Genomic DNA, 17,145 nt, shown 5'->3' on the forward strand with positions numbered 1-17,145 from the left:
GGAAGCTGTCACTTCTTAACAATAGGCATTCTGTGACTATGTTGACAGCACTTTGGGTGAAGATCCTAACTGGTCTTAGATATACATAGGGAGAAATTTGCTCAGCCAGTGTCAGTCTTAAGCATGCGTATCAGAAGATCTTTCTAGAGCTGGGAATTTTCCCATGAAAGGGATTCAGTTAGGGAAGAGACACTTGTGCCAGAGTTTTACATTCTTCTTGAACACTGCTTAAGGAACTTAGATGCCATGTCCATTTGGATCTCTGTCTGCACAGAACTTTGTCATGCCAGTGCTTTGAAATGCATCTTGAAGAGAATTCACTAGCACAGAATGAAAGAGAGTGGAAGGGGTTGGTGGGGCTAACCAGGCCCAACCCCCCTGCCTAAACCAGGATACCTAGAGCCTCTTGCCCAGGATTCTATCTGGGTGTACTTTTAATGTCTTCAAAGATCCAGGCTCCACAATCTTTCTGGGCAGTCTGTGCCGTGGTTCAGTCACCCTGACAGTAAAGAAACATTTACTGATGTTCAAAGGCAATCTCCTGTATTTCAGTGTGTGCCCACTGCCTCTTGTCTTTTCCCTCAGCATCACTGAAAAGACACTGATTCCCTCCCCTTTGCACTATTGCTTCCATATGTATGTGTGATGCCATGTAGAGGTATGTCAAAAACCTCCCTGAAGCCCAGGCAGATAATATTCCCTTCATCTACCAGTCAAGTTGATTCATCAGAGGAGTTTAAAGTGATGTTCAGCATGAAATTCCCCTGAAAAATCATGCTAACTACATTATTTGGTCATCTGTCATGTGCCTGGCAAGGATTTCCAGGAAGAGCTGCTTCATCAACTTCCTGGGGATAAAAAAGAGGCTGGCTGGTTTGTACTATGGCGAGTCCTCTTAATTGCCTTTTTTGAAGATGGGTGTCATTTGCTAACATCCACTCTTTAGCCTCTCTTGTCGTCTACATCTTAGCAAAACGCTTTTCCACTATGTCTGGCTAGGAAAAACTGTGCCAGCACAGAAAACATCTCCCATCGTGTTCTAGAAGTTGCACGGATGTCTGCCAAGTGTTTGGCAGGAAGAAAAGAAAAGTTGTCCAAAACAGCTTCCAATCGAATGTTCCTGTGATTGGAAAAGTCAGGAGAGTGCAAAGGTACTGTTTTCTATCAGTTGGCAAGGTGCGCACACAATCCCAGTGTTGTACAGCTTGCTTCTTCACCTTCCCGAAGCTGCCGCTCTCGCCGGCTGCCGGAGCCCAAGAAGCGGCTTCTTCGCGCAAAGACGATTGTGCCGCTCACAGGGCTCTCCTTAGCGCGGCTTCTGCCGAAAGACGCCCGGCAGCGGCTCTTACCTCCGGAGAGCATCCTACCTTCGTCTTTAGCTCCTCTTCTCATCTACACCTCGGCAAAAAGCTTTTCCACTATGTCTGGCTAGGAAAAACTGTGCCAGCACAGAAAACATCTCCCATCGTGTTCTAGAAGTTGCACGGATGTCTGCCAAGTGTTTGGCAGGAAGAAAAGAAAAGTTGTCCAAAACAGCTTCCAATCGAATGTTCCTGTGATTGGAAAAGTCAGGAGAGTGCAAAGGTACTGTTTTCTATCAGTTGGCAAGGTGCGCACACAATCCCAGTGTTGTACAGCTTGCTTCTTCACCTTCCCGAAGCTGGCGCTCTCGCCGGCTGCCGGAGCCCAAGAAGCGGCTTCTTCGCGCAAAGACGATTGTGCCGCTCACAGGGCTCTCCTTAGCGCGGCTTCTGCCGAAAGACGCCCGGCAGCGGCTCTTACCTCCGGAGAGCATCCTACCTTCGTATTTCGCGTCTTTTGTAGTCTACATCTTAGCAAAACGCTTTTCCACTATGTCTGGCTAGGAAAAACTGTGCCAGCACAGAAAACATCTCCCATCGTTTTCTAGAAGTTGCACGGATGTCTGCCAAGTGTTTGGGAGGAAGAAAAGAAAAGTTGTCCAAAACAGCTTCCAATCGAATGTTCATGTGATTGGAAAAGTCAGGAGTGCAAAGGTACTGTTTTCTATCAGTTGGCAAGGTGCGCACACAATCCCAGTGTTGTACAGCTTGCTTCTTCACCTTCCCGAAGCTGCCACTCTCAGGAGGTAAGAGCCGCTGCCGGGCGTCTTTCGGCAGAAGCCGCGCTAAGGAGAGCACTGTGAGCGGCACAATCGTCTTTGCGCGAAGAAGCCGCTTCTTGGGCTCCGGCAGCCGGCGAGAGCGGCAGCTTCGGGAAGGTGAAGAAGCAAGCTGTACAACACTGGGATTGTGTGCGCACCTTGCCAACTGATAGAAAACAGTACCTTTGCACTCTCCTGACTTTTCCAATCACAGGAACATTTGTTTGGAAGCGTTTTGGACAACTTTTCTTTTCTTCCTGCCAAACACTTGGCAGACATCCGTGCAACTTCTAGAACACGATGGGAGATGTTTTCTGTGCTGGCACAGTTTTTCCTAGCCAGACATAGTGGAAAAGCGTTTTGCTAAGATGTAGACTACAAAAGACGCGAAAGACGAAGGTAGGATGCTCTCCGGAGGTAAGAGCCGCTGCCGGGTGTCTTTCGGCAGAAGCCGCGCTAAGGAGAGCCCTGTGAGCGGCACAACCGTCTTTGCGCGAAGAAGCCGCTTCTTGGGCTCCGGCAGCCGGCGAGAGCGGCAGCTTCGGAAAGGTGAAGAAGCAAGCTGTACAACACTGGGATTGTGTGCGCACCTTGCCAACTGATAGAAAACAGTACCTTTGCACTCTCCTGACTTTTCCAATCACAGGAACATTCGATTGGAAGCTGTTTTGGACAACTTTTCTTTTCTTCCTGCCAAACACTTGGCAGACATCCGTGCAACTTCTAGAACACGATGGGAGATGTTTTCTGTGCTGGCACGGTTTTTCCTAGCCAGACATAGTGGAAAAGCGTTTTGCTAAGGTGTAGACTACAAAAGACGCGAAAGACGAAGGTAGGATGCTCTCCGGAGGTAAGAGCCGCTGCCGGGCGTCTTTCGGCAGAAGCCGCGCTAAGGAGAGCCCTGTGAGCGGCACAATCGTCTTTGCGCGAAGAAGCCGCTTCTTGGGCTCCGGCAGCCGGCGAGAGCGGCAGCTTCGGGAAGGTGAAGAAGCAAGCTGTACAACACTGGGATTGTGTGCGCACCTTGCCAACTGATAGAAAACAGTACCTTTGCACTCTCCTGACTTTTCCAATCACAGGAACATTCGATTGGAAGCTGTTTTGGACAACTTTTCTTTTCTTCCTGCCAAACACTTGGCAGACATCCGTGCAACTTCTAGAACACGATGGGAGATGTTTTCTGTGCTGGCACAGTTTTTCCTAGCCAGACATAGTGGAAAAGCGTTTTGCTAAGATGTAGACTACAAAAGACGCGAAAGACGAAGGTAGGATGCTCTCCGGAGGTAAGAGCCGCTGCCGGGTGTCTTTCGGCAGAAGCCGCGCTAAGGAGAGCCCTGTGAGCGGCACAATCGTCTTTGCGCGAAGAAGCCGCTTCTTCGGCTCCGGCACCCGGCGAGAGCGGCAGCTTCGGGAAGGTGAAGAAGCAAGCTGTACAACACTGGGATTGTGTGCGCACCTTGCCAACTGATAGAAAACAGTACCTTTGCACTCTCCTGACTTTTCCAATCACAGGAACATTCGATTGGAAGCTGTTTTGGACAACTTTTCTTTTCTTCCTGCCAAACACTTGGCAGACATCCGTGCTACATCTAGAACACGATGGGAGATGTTTTCTGTACTGGCACAGTTTTTCCTAGCCAGACATAGTGGAAAAGCTTTTTGCCGAGGTGTAGATGAGAAGAGGAGCTAAAGACGAAGGTAGGATGCTCTCCGGAGGTAAGAGCCGCTGCCGGGCGTCTTTCGGCAGAAGCCGCGCTAAGGAGAGCACTGTGAGAGGCACAATCGTCTTTGCGCGAAGAAGCCGCTTCTTGGGCTCCGGCAGCCGGCGAGAGCGGCAGCTTCGGGAAGGTGAAGAAGCAAGCTGTACAACACTGGGATTGTGTGCGCACCTTGCCAACTGATAGAAAACAGTACCTTTGCACTCTCCTGACTTTTCCAATCACAGGAACATTCGATTGGAAGCTGTTTTGGACAACTTTTCTTTTCTTCCTGCCAAACACTTGGCAGACATCCGTGCAACGTCTAGAACACGATGGGAGATGTTTTCTGTGCTGGCACAGTTTTTCCTAGCCAGACATAGTGGAAAAGCTTTTTGCCGAGGTGTAGATGAGAAGAGGAGCTAAAGACGAAGGTAGGATGCTCTCCGGAGGTAAGAGCCGCTGCCGGGCGTCTTTCGGCAGAAGCCGCGCTAAGGAGAGCCCTGTGAGCGGCACAATCGTCTTTGCGCGAAGAAGCCGCTTCTTGGGCTCCGGCAGCCGGCGAGAGCGGCAGCTTCGGGAAGGTGAAGAAGCAAGCTGTACAACACTGGGATTGTGTGCGCACCTTGCCAACTGATAGAAAACAGTACCTTTGCACTCTCCTGACTTTTCCAATCACAGGAACATTCGATTGGAAGCTGTTTTGGACAACTTTTCTTTTCTTCCTGCCAAACACTTGGCAGACATCCGTGCTACATCTAGAACACGATGGGAGATGTTTTCTGTGCTGGCACAGTTTTTCCTAGCCAGACATAGTGGAAAAGCTTTTTGCCGAGGTGTAGATGAGAAGAGGAGCTAAAGACGAAGGTAGGATGCTCTCCGGAGGTAAGAGCCGCTGCCGGGCGTCTTTCGGCAGAAGCCGCGCTAAGGAGAGCACTGTGAGCGGCACAATCGTCTTTGCGCGAAGAAGCCGCTTCTTGGGCTCCGGCAGCCGGCGAGAGCGGCAGCTTCGGGAAGGTGAAGAAGCAAGCTGTACAACACTGGGATTGTGTGCGCACCTTGCCAACTGATAGAAAACAGTACCTTTGCACTCTCCTGACTTTTCCAATCACAGGAACATTCGATTGGAAGCTGTTTTGGACAACTTTTCTTTTCTTCCTGCCAAACACTTGGCAGACATCCGTGCAACGTCTAGAACACGATGGGAGATGTTTTCTGTGCTGGCACAGTTTTTCCTAGCCAGACATAGTGGAAAAGCTTTTTGCCGAGGTGTAGATGAGAAGAGGAGCTAAAGACGAAGGTAGGATGCTCTCCGGAGGTAAGAGCCGCTGCCGGGCGTCTTTCGGCAGAAGCCGCGCTAAGGAGAGCACTGTGAGCGGCACAATCGTCTTTGCGCGAAGAAGCCGCTTCTTGGGCTCCGGCAGCAGGCGAGAGCGGCAGCTTCGGGAAGGTGAAGAAGCAAGCTGTACAACACTGGGATTGTGTGCGCACCTTGCCAACTGATAGAAAACAGTACTTTGCACTCTCCTGACTTTTCCAATCACAGGAACATTCGATTGGAAGCTGTTTTGGACAACTTTTCTTTTCTTCCTGCCAAACACTTGGCAGACATCCGTGCAACTTCTAGAACACGATGGGAGATGTTTTCTGTGCTGGCACAGTTTTTCCTAGCCAGACATAGTGGAAAAGCGTTTTGCTAAGATGTAGACGACAAGAGAGGCTAAAGAGTGGATGTTAGCAAATGACACCCATCTTCAAAAAAGGCAATTAAGAGGACTCGCCATAGTACAAACCAGCCAGCCTCTTTTTTATCCCCAGGAAGTTGATGAAGCAGCTCTTCCTGGAAATCCTTGCCAGGCACATGACAGATGACCAAATAATGTAGTTAGCATGATTTTTCAGGGGAATTTCATGCTGAACATCACTTTAAACTCCTCTGATGAATCAACTTGACTGGTAGATGAAGGGAATATTTTCTGCCTGGGCTTCAGGGAGGTTTTTGACATACCTCTACATGGCATCACACATACATATGGAAGCAATAGTGCAAAGGGGAGGGAATCAGTGTCTTTTCAGTGATGCTGAGGGAAAAGACAAGAGGCAGTGGGCACACACTGAAATACAGGAGATTGCCTTTGAACATCAGTAAATGTTTCTTTACTGTCAGGGTGACTGAACCACGGCACAGACTGCCCAGAAAGATTGTGGAGCCTGGATCTTTGAAGACATTAAAAGTACACCCAGATAGAATCCTGGGCAAGAGGCTCTAGGTATCCTGGTTTAGGCAGGGGGGTTGGGCCTGGTTAGCCCCACCAACCCCTTCCACTCTCTTTCATTCTGTGCTAGTGAATTCTCTTCAAGATGCATTTCAAAGCACTGGCATGACAAAGTTCTGTGCAGACAGAGATCCAAATGGACATGGCATCTAAGTTCCTTAAGCAGTGTTCAAGAAGAATGTAAAACTCTGGCACAAGTGTCTCTTCCCTAACTGAATCCCTTTCATGGGAAAATTCCCAGCTCTAGAAAGATCTTCTGATACGCATGCTTAAGACTGACACTGGCTGAGCAAATTTCTCCCTATGTATATCTAAGACCAGTTAGGATCTTCACCCAAAGTGCTGTCAACATAGTCACAGAATGCCTATTGTTAAGAAGTGACAGCTTCCATCAGAATGGCAGCTATTGGTCCACAAAATGGATTAATGGATGGGAATTATCTACGTGGGTTAAAAACAAAAATAAAGAGTTGGTCTTTATTTATCAATTTCATGGCAATATTGATAAGGGAAGAAAAAGATCTAAGTCCTTGACTTTCTGGACTCGAGGAAAGATTTTAAAAATTCCTTGTAAAAATGTATGATCACAATCAGACTATTGAAACCATTTTAGTTGGGAACAAAGTTCCAAAATTGTCTAGATAGTGGCAAAGAAGCCAAGAAAATAGGAAAGAAACAAAAAGAGAGCAAAAGAGTCAGCTTCAGTGTACAAGCTCGTTCTAGAAGTAGTCTGCTGGGAAAAGGAACCCCCAGCTAAATTTCCAATGTATTCCTGCGCTTGATTCAGTAACTGGTCAATGTAAAAACCAATCCTTTTGTACAACTTCTTCCAGCAACAAAAACTCCAACAGGTTGACACTACCATCATGCCTGTTCCAGACATATTTAAAAGAGAAATGATGATTTTCTTGAAAACCTACTTACATAAAAGTTGCAAGATGGTGGAGGGATTCCCACATCCTCCTTCCTCCATCTGGCTTGAAAGTATATTTGATAAAATATGCAACAAAGCACATGATTTATAAGGGAGAGTCAAATGGATGATTTGGGAATCGATCTCTTGTTGATAGTAAACTTCATATCCACTCGGTGTGACCTTTTTAAAACAAAATGTGGAGCTGAGGCATGAATCTGCCACAACAATTGTAAAGCAAACATACACACTCCCCTTCATATGCCCCCCCCTCCACACACACCTAGGCACACACAGAGATCAGCATAGCAGATCATGAACACCTTGGAAAAGACTGAAATGCTAAATGCCTCTCTTGATGGGCAAAAGAGCTGGTGCAGTAATTCAAATGCCTGGTACAAAAATTCTGTTTAATATTTAGCTCCTATTTAAAACACAGCTTTTCATTTCATTCTATTTACAGAATATTTTCATTTCATTTGTTTCTTTAAAATTACTTAGTTCTCACCTGTTGTATGTCTAGGAATATTTTCTTCCAAAAATAGAAAAAAATAGATGATATCTTTTCAGCAGAAAACATTGGTTGATACAATTTTAAACCATCATGATATGGAAGAATTCTTCTGTCCCTCTCGAAGGTGGAAGAAGCATTTGGATCACAGATCATCTACAATGAAATACTTGACATGTTTAAGATGCTTTCAATCAATTTTGATCGTCAATTGCTTATTTGTTGTAAACAGTAATTTTTCAGTGAAGGGAAAGTGTGTGTGGTATATCTACATGATATGTTCAAAGGCAGTTCCTACTAATGGCCAGGCTGAATTCCAGTAAATAATGTCCCGAATGATATTTTGCCGCCTTCTTTGGCACTTCATGAAATCTTACCCCGATGAAGTGCTGAAACACAGAGATTTTCTCTTAGAGAGTGTCTCATGTTGTAACCTATCCCATGGATTTTATGCTGTAATTCTTATCTCTTTTAAAATTTACTATCTTCTGTACAGTTTTCATGAAACTTTCTGTTACAGTAGTGAATAGCACAGATAAATGTCATTTTGTACAACTTTGAATTTACCCCAAGAGCTGAGAGAAAACTTGATCCTATACTTCAATCCGAGTTTCTTCTATAGTCCAACTTTGTTTCTCTACCATCAAGCTTCTCCTTTGTTGCTGCTCCAAGCCCCGTCCAGGGTGACCTTGAATACTTTCAGGGATGGGACACCCACAACTTCTCTGGGCAACCTGTTCCAGTGTTCCAGCACTCCCACAGTAAAAAAGGCCTTCCTTTCATCTAATATGTGTAGGAAATCATAAATCTAGGCATAGAAGCTTGGAGTGCAAATTTGAAATTCTTTGGATTTGAAGCACATTTTATATGAATACTGACTTACAGATGACTAAAAGATGTTGATGGGCATTTGAGCTGACAAGTTTTGAAAAAGTGCACGGAAATTAAAATTGAAACCACTAAAATTAAAAACTCCTTGCCATTTTCTTTTTCCTCTCCTATTCAAAATTGCATATGTCAGATATCAGTGCTTCATGCAAACCTCTCAGATGCTCTCAGAGAAAAAGCTTTTCTTTCAGACTAAGTTGCGGTTGACGTAGAACACTAGCAGGAGTGAAAGATTTTCTGGGCATCGGGGCAGCCCGTTCTCCTTGGATTTGTGTGCAGAATGCATTTTATCCAAACTGGAAAATAGATCCCAGCTCTGTTCTATTCATCATCCTTACTTCATCAGGCCAGAAGATTCTGTGAAAAGTAGCCTGTGGACCTTGAAGACAGCGCATGTGAACCAGATGAGAGGTGATAGAGAAGTTGAGGGAGAGAAGAAAGAGCATGAGGCTGAAACCAGAAAGTATTTCTCCACGTGATCATGGAAGATTGCAGGAGCCACTTGGTACTATCAAACCAGCCCAACTTGGCACTTGTGCCACCTTGGGTCTGGGAGCCATGTTGCATATCGTGCATTTTAAGGAGCCAGCTGGCCACACCCAGCCATATGCCCCCAAACACAAACCAAGGCCCTTTTCTCTGGCAAACAAAACTCAGCTGCCCTGCTTCTGGATGGCAGATTGCAGGAACCACTTGGTACTATCAAACCAGCCCAACTTGGCACTGGTGCCACCATGGGTCTGGTCACCATCCTGCCTATTGTAGCTTTTCAGGAGCCAGCCGGTCACTCTCAGCCATAGGCCCCCAAACACAAACCTCGGCCCGTTTCCCTGGCAAACAAAAGTAAGCTGCCCCGCTTCTGGATGGCAGATTGCAGGAGCTACTTAGTACTATCAAATCAGCCCGACTTGGCACAGGTGCCACCTTGGATCTGGGAACCATCCTGTGTATCGTGGATTTTCAGGGGCCAGCCGGCCACTCTCAGCCATATGCCCCCAAAAACAAACCACGGACCTTTTCTCTGGCAAACAAAAATCAGCTGCCCCACTTCTGGATGGCAGATTGCAGGAGCCACTTGGGACTATCACACCAGCACAACATGGCACTGCTGCCACCTTGGATCTGGGAACAATCCTGCGTATCGTACATATTCAGGAACCAGCCGAACACTCCCAGCCACAGGCCCCCAAACACAAACAACGGCCCTTTTCTCTGGCAAACAAAACTCAACTGCCCCTCTTCTGGATGGCAAATTGCAGGATGCACTTGGTACTACAAAAAGAGCCCGACTTGGCAGTGGTGCCACCTTGGCTCTGGGAACCATCCTGTGTATCGAGCATTTTAAGGAGCCAGCTGGCAATTCCCAGCCGTATGCCCCAAAAAGAAACCATGGACCTTTTCTCTGGCAAAAAAAACTCAGCTGTCCCGCTTCTGGATGGCAGATTGCAGGAGTTACTTTGAACCATACAACCAGCCTTACTTGGCACTGGTGCCACCTTGGATCTGGGAACCATCCTGCCTATCGTTGATTTTCAGGGGCCAGCCGGCCACTCTCAGCCATAGGCCCCCAAACACAACCCACGGCCCTTTTCTCTGGCAAACAAAACTCAGCTGCCCCGCTTCTGGATGGCAGATTGCAGGAGACACTTGGTACTATCAAACCAGCCCGACTTGGCACTGGTGCCACCTTGGGTCTGGGAACCATCCTGCGTATTGTGGATTGTCAGGAGACAGCCGACCACTCTCGGCCACAGAGCTCAATCAAAAACAAAGGTCCGTTTCCCTGGCAAAAAAAACTCAGCTGCCCCGCTTCTGGATGGGAGATTGCAGGAGGCACTTGACACTGTCAAACGAGCCCCACTTGGCACTGGTGCCACCTTGGGTCTGGGAACCATGCTGCGTATCGTGGATTTTCAGGAGCCAGCCGGCCACTGCCAGCCACAGGCCCCCAAACACAAACCACAGCCTTTTTCTCTGGCAAACAAAACTCAGCTGCCCCGCTTCTGGATGGCAGATTGCAGGAGCCACTTGGTACTATCAAACCAGCCCGACTTGGCACTGGTGCCACCTTGGGTCTGGGAACCATCCTGCCTATCGTGGATTTTAAGGAGCCAGCCGGCTACTCCCAGCCACAGGCCCCCAACAAAAACCACGGCCCTTTTTTCTCGCAAACAAAACTTAGCTGCCTCACTTCTGGATGGCAGATTGCAGGAGCCACTTGGTGTAATCAAACCAGCCCGACTTGGCACTGGTGCCACCTTGGGTCTGGGAACCATCCTGCGTATCGTGGATTCTAAGGAGCCAGCCGGCCACTCCCAGCCACAGGCCCCCAAACAAAATCAACGGCGCTGTTCCCTGGAAAACAAAACACGCCTGCCAACTTTTTGATGGAGTTTGCAGGAGCCACTTGGTACTATCAAACCAGCCCGACTTGGCACTGGTGCCACTTTGGGTCTGGGAAACATCCTGCGTATCGTGGATTCTTAGGAGCCAGCCGGCCACTCCTAGCCACAGGCCCCCAAACAAAAACCTAGGCCTATTTCTCTGGCAAACAAAAGTAAGCTGCCCTGCTTCTGGATGGCAGATTGCAGGAGACACTTGGTACTATCAAACCAGCCCAACTTGGCACTGGTGCCACCTTGGGTCTGGGAACCATCCTGCGTATCGTGGATTCTAAGGAGCCAGCTGGCCATTCCCAGCCACAGGCCCCCAAACACAAACAACGGCGCTTTTCCCTGGAAAACAAAACTCGCCTGCCAACTTTTTGATGGCAGATTGCAGGAGCCACTTGGTACTATCAAATCAGCCCAACTTGGCACTGGTGCCACCATGGGTCTGGTCACCATCCTGCCTATCGTAGCTTTTCAGGAGCCAGCCGGTCACTCCCAGCCATAGGCCCCCAGACAAAAACCTCGGCCCGTTTCCCTGGCAAACAAAAGTAAGCTGCCCCGCTTCTGGATGGCAGATTGCAGTACGCACTTGGTACTATCAAACCAGCCCAACTTGGAAATGGTGCCACCTTGGGTCTGGGAACCATCCTGCGTATCGTGGATTCTAAGGAGCCAGCGGGCCACTCCCAGCCACAGGCCCCCAAATACAAACAACGGCGCTTTTCCCTGGAAAACAAAACTTGCCTGCCAAATTTTGATGGCAGATTGCAGGAGCCACTTGGTACTATCAAATCAGCCCAACTTGGCACTGGTGCCACCATGGATCTGGTCACCATCCTGCCTATCGTAGCTTTTCAGGTGCCAGCCGGTCACTCCCAGCCATAGGAACCCAGACACAAACCTCGGCCCGTTTCCCTGGCAAACAAAAGTAAGCTGCCCCGCTTCTGGATGGCAGATTGCAGGAGCCACTTTGCACCATCAAACTGGCCCGACTTGTCACTGGTGCCACCTCAGGTCTGGGAACCCTCCTGCGTATCGTGGATTCCAATTAGCAAGACGGCCACTCCCAGCCACAGGCCCCCAAACACAAACAACGGCGCTTTTCCCTGGAAAACAAAACTCGCCTGCCAACTTTTTGATGGCAGATTGCAGGAGCCACTTGGTACTATCAAACCAGCCCAACTTGGCACTGCTGACACCATGGGTCTGGTCACCATCCTGCCTATCGTAGCTTTTCAGGAGCCAGCCGGTCACTCCCAGCCATAGGCCCCCAGACACAAAGCTCGGCCCGTTTCCCTGGCAAACAAAAGTAAGCTGCCCCGCTTCTGGATGGCAGATTTCAGGATCCACTTGTTATTATCAAACCAGCCCGACTTGGTACTGGTGCCACCTCTGGTCTGGGAACCATGCTGCGTATCTTGGATTCTAAGGAGCCAGCCGGCCACTCCCAGCCACAGGCCCCCAAAAAAAATCATCGGCGCTTTTCCCTGGAAAACAAAACTCGCCTGCCAACATTTTGATTGCAGATTGCAGGAACCACTTGGTACTATCAAACCAGCCCAACTTGGCACTGGTGCCAACTTGGGTCTGGGAACCATCCGGCGTATCGTGTGTTTAAAGGAGCCAGCCGGCCACTCCAGCCACAGGCCCGCAGACACAAACAACGGCGCTTTTCCCTGGAAAACAAAACTCGCCTGCCAACTTTTGATGGCAGATTGCAGGAGCCACTTGGTACTATCAAACCAGCCCAACTTGGCACTGGTGCCACCATGGGTCTGGTCACCATCCTGCCTATCGTAGCTTTTCAGGAGCCAGCCGGTCACTCCCAGCCATAGCCCCCAGACACAAACCTCGGCCCGTTTCCCTGGCAAACAAAAGTAAGCTGCCCCGCTTCTGGATGGCAGATTGCAGGACGCACTTGGTACTATCAAACCAGCCCGACTTGGCACTGGTGCTACCTCAGGTCTGGGAACCATCCTGCGTATCGTGGATTCTAAGGAGCCAGCCGGCCACTCCCAGCCACAGGCCCCCAAACACAAACATCGGCGCTTTTCCCTGGAAAACAAAACTCGCCTGCCAACTTTTTGATGGCAGATTGCCGGAGCCACTTGGTACTATCAAACCAGCCCAACTTGGCACTGGTGCCACCATGGGTCTGGTCACCATCCTGCCTATCGTAGCTTTTCAGGAGCCAGCCGGTCACTCCCAGCCATAGACCCCAGACACAAACCTCGGCCGGTTTCCCTGGCAAAAAAAAGTAAGCTGCCCCGCTTCTGGATGGCAGATTGCAGGAGCCACTTTGCACCATCAAACTAGCCCGACTTGGCACTGGTGCCACCTCAGGTCTGGGAACCATCCTGCGTATCGTGGATTCTAAGGAGCCAGCCGGACACTCCCAGCCACAGGCCCTCAAACACAAACAGCGGCGCTTTTCCCTGGAAAACAAAACTCGCCTGCCAAATTTTGATGGCAGATTGCCGGAGCAACTTGGTACTATCAAACCAGCCCAACTTGGCACTGGTGCCACCATGGGTCTGGTCACCATCCTGCCTATCGTAGATTTTCAGGACCTAGCCGGTCACTCCCAGCCATAGGCCCCCAGACACAAACCTCGGCCCGTTTCCGTGGCAAACAAAACTAAGCGGCGCCGCTTGTGGATGGCAGATTGCAGGACGCACTTGGTACTATCAAACCAGCCCGACTTGGCACTGGTGCCACCTCTGGTCTGGGAACCATCCTGCGTATCGTGGATTCCAATTAGCAAGCTGGCCACTCCCAGCCACAGGCCCCCAAACACAAACAACGGCGCTTTTCCCTGGAAAACAAAACTCGCCTGCCAACTTTTTGATGGCAGATTGCAGGAGCCACTTGGTACTATCAAATCAGCCCAACATGGCACTGGTGCCACCATGGGTCTTGGAACCATCCTGCCTATCGTAGCTGTTCAGGCGCCAGCCGGTCACTCCCAGCCATAGGCCCCCAGAGAAAACCTCGGCCCTTTTCCCTGGAAAACAAAAGTAAGCTGCCCCGCTTCTGGATGGCAGATTGCAGGAGCCACTTTGCACCATCAAACTGGCCCGACTTGTCACTGGTGCCACCTCAGGTCTGGGAACCATCCGGCGTATCGTGGATTCCAATTAGAAGCTGGCCACTCCCAGCCACAGGCCCCCAAACACAAACAACGGCGCTTTTCCCTGGAAAACAAAACTCGCCTGCCAACATTTTGATGGCAGATTGCAGGAGCCACTTGGTACTATCAAACCAGCCCAACTTGGCACTGGTGCCACCATGGGTCTGGTCACCATCCTGCCTATCGTAGCTTTTCAGGACCTAGACGGTCACTCCCAGCCATAGGCCCCCAGACACAAAGCTCTGCCCGTTTCCCTGGCAAACAAAAGTAAGCTGTCCCGCTTCTGGATGGCAGATTGCAGGATCCACTTGGTAGTATCAAACTGGCCCGACTTGGCACTGGTGCCACCTCTGGTCTGGGAACCATCCTGCGTATCGTGGATTCTAAGCAGCCAGCCGGCCACTCCCAGCCACAGGCCCCCAAACACAAACAACGGCACTTTTCCCTGGAAAACAAAACTCGCCTGCCAACTTTTTGATGGCAGATTGCAGGAGCCACTTGGTACTATCAAACCAGCCCAACTTGGCACTGGTGCCACCATGGGTCTGGTCACCATCCTGCCTATCGTAGCTTTTCAGGAGCCAGCCGGTCACTCCCAGCCATAGGCCCCCAGACACAAACCTCGGCCCGTTTCCCTGGCAAACAAAAGTAAGCTGCCCCGCTTCTGGATGGCAGATTGCAGGAGCCACTTTGCACCATCAAACTAGCCCGACTTGGCACTGGTGCCACCTCAGGTCTGGGAACCATGCTGCGTATCGTGGATTCTAATTAGCCAGCCGGTCACTCCCTGCCATAGGCCCCCAAACACAAACAAGGGCGCTATTCGCTGGAAAACAAAACTCGCCTGCCAACTTTTTGATGGCAGATTGCCGGAGCCACTTGGTACTATCAAACCAGCCCAACTTGGCACTGGTGCCACCATGGGTCTGGTCACCATCCTGCCTATCGTAGCTTTTCAGGAGCCAGCCGGTCACTCCCAGCCATAGGCCCCCAGACACAAACCTCGGCCCGTTTCCCTGGCAAACAAAAGTAAGCTGCCCCGCTTCTGGATGGCAGATTGCAGTACGCACTTGGTACTATCAAACCAGCCCGACTTGGCACTGGTGCCACCTCTGGTCTGGGAACCATCCTGCGTATCGTGGATTCTAAGGAGCCAGCCGGCCACTCCCAGCCACAGGCCCCCAAACAAAAACAACGGCGCTTTTCCCTGGAAAACAAAACTCGCCTGCCAACTTTTTGATGGCAGATTGCAGGAGCCACTTGGTACTATCAAACCAGCCCAACTTGGCACTGGTGCCACCATGGGTCTGGTCACCATCCTGCCTATCGTAGCTTTTCAGGACCTAGACGGTCACTCCCAGTCATAGGCCCCCAGACACAAAGCTCTGCCCGTTTCCCTGGCAAACAAAAGTAAGCTGTCCCGCTTCTGGATGGCAGATTGCAGGATCCACTAGGTAGTATCAAACCAGCCCGACTTGGCACTGGTGCCACCTCTGGTCTGGGAACCATCCTGCGTATCGTGGATTCTAAGCAGCCAGCCGGCCACTCCCAGCCACAGGCCCCCAAACACAAACAACGGCGCTTTTCCCTGGAAAACAAAACTCGCCTGCCAACTTTTTGATGGCAGATTGCAGGAGCCACTTGGTACTATCAAACCAGCCCAACTTGGCACTGGTGCCACCATGGGTCTGGTCACCATCCTGCCTATCGTAGCTTTTCAGGAGCCAGCCGGTCACTCCCAGCCATAGGCCCCCAGACACAAACCTCGGCCCGTTTCCCTGGCAAACAAAAGTAAGCTGCCCCGCTTCTGGATGGCAGATTGCAGGAGCCACTTTGCACCATCAAACTAGCCCGACTTGGCACTGGTGCCACCTCAGGTCTGGGAACCATGCTGCGTATCGTGGATTCTAATTAGCCAGCCGGTCACTCCCTGCCATAGGCCCCCAAACACAAACAAGGGCGCTATTCGCTGGAAAACAAAACTCGCCTGCCAACATTTTGATGGCAGATTGCCGGAGCCACTTGGTACTATCAAACCAGCCCAACTTGGCACTGGTGCCACCATGGGTCTGGTCACCATCCTGCCTATCGTAGCTTTTCAGGAGCCAGCCGGTCACTCCCAGCCATAGGCCCCCAGACACAAACCTCGGCCCGTTTCCCTGGCAAACAAAAGTAAGCTGCCCCGCTTCTGGATGGCAGATTGCAGTACGCACTTGGTACTATCAAACCAGCCCGACTTGGCACTGGTGCCACCTCTGGTCTGGGAACCATCCTGCGTATTGTGGATTCTAAGGAGCCAGCCGGCCACTCCCAGCCACAGGCCCCCAAACACAAACAACGGCGCTTTTCCCTGGAAAACAAAACTCGCCTGCCAACTTTTTGATGGCAGATTGCAGGAGCCACTTGGTACTATCAAACCAGCCCAACTTGGCACTGGTGCCGCCATGGGTCTGGTCACCATCCTGCCTATCGTAGCTTTTCAGGAGCCAGCCGGTCACTCCCAGCCATAGGCCCCCAGACACAAACCTCGGCCCGTTTCCCTGGCAAACATAAGTAAGCTGTCCCGCTTCTGGATGGCAGATTGCAGGAGCCACTTTGCACCATCAAACTAGCCCGACTTGGCACTGGTGCCACCTCAGGTTTGGGAACCACGCTGCGTATCATGGATTCTAATTAGCCAGCCGGTCACTCCCTGCCATAGGCCCCCAAACACAAACAAGGTCGCTATTCACTGGAAAACAAAACTCGCCTGCCAAATTTTGATGGCAGATTGCCGGAGCCACTTGGTACTATCAAACCAGCCCAACTTGACAGTGGTGCCACCATGGGTCTGGTCACCATCCTGCCTATCGTAGCTTTTCAGGAGCCAGCCGGTCACTCCCAGCCATAGGCCCCCAGACACAAACCTCGGCCCGTTTCCCTGGCAAACAAAAGTAAGCTGCCCCGCTTCTGGATGGCAGATTGCAGTACGCACTTGGTACTATCAAACCAGCCCGACTTGGCACTGGTGCCACCTCTGGTCTGGGAACCATCCTGCGTATCGTGGATTCTAAGGAGCCAGCCGGCCACTCCCAGCCACAGGCCCCCAAACAAAAACAACGGCGCTTTTCCCTGGAAAACAAAACTCGCCTGCCAACTTTTTGATGGCAGATTGCAGGAGCCACTTGGTACTATCAAACCAGCCCAACTTGGCACTGGTGCCACCATGGGTCTGGTCA

The sequence above is a fragment of the Melospiza melodia genome, chromosome 1 (genome assembly GCF_035770615.1).
Source record: "Melospiza melodia melodia isolate bMelMel2 chromosome 1, bMelMel2.pri, whole genome shotgun sequence".
NCBI classification, from domain to species: domain Eukaryota; kingdom Metazoa; phylum Chordata; class Aves; order Passeriformes; family Passerellidae; genus Melospiza; species Melospiza melodia.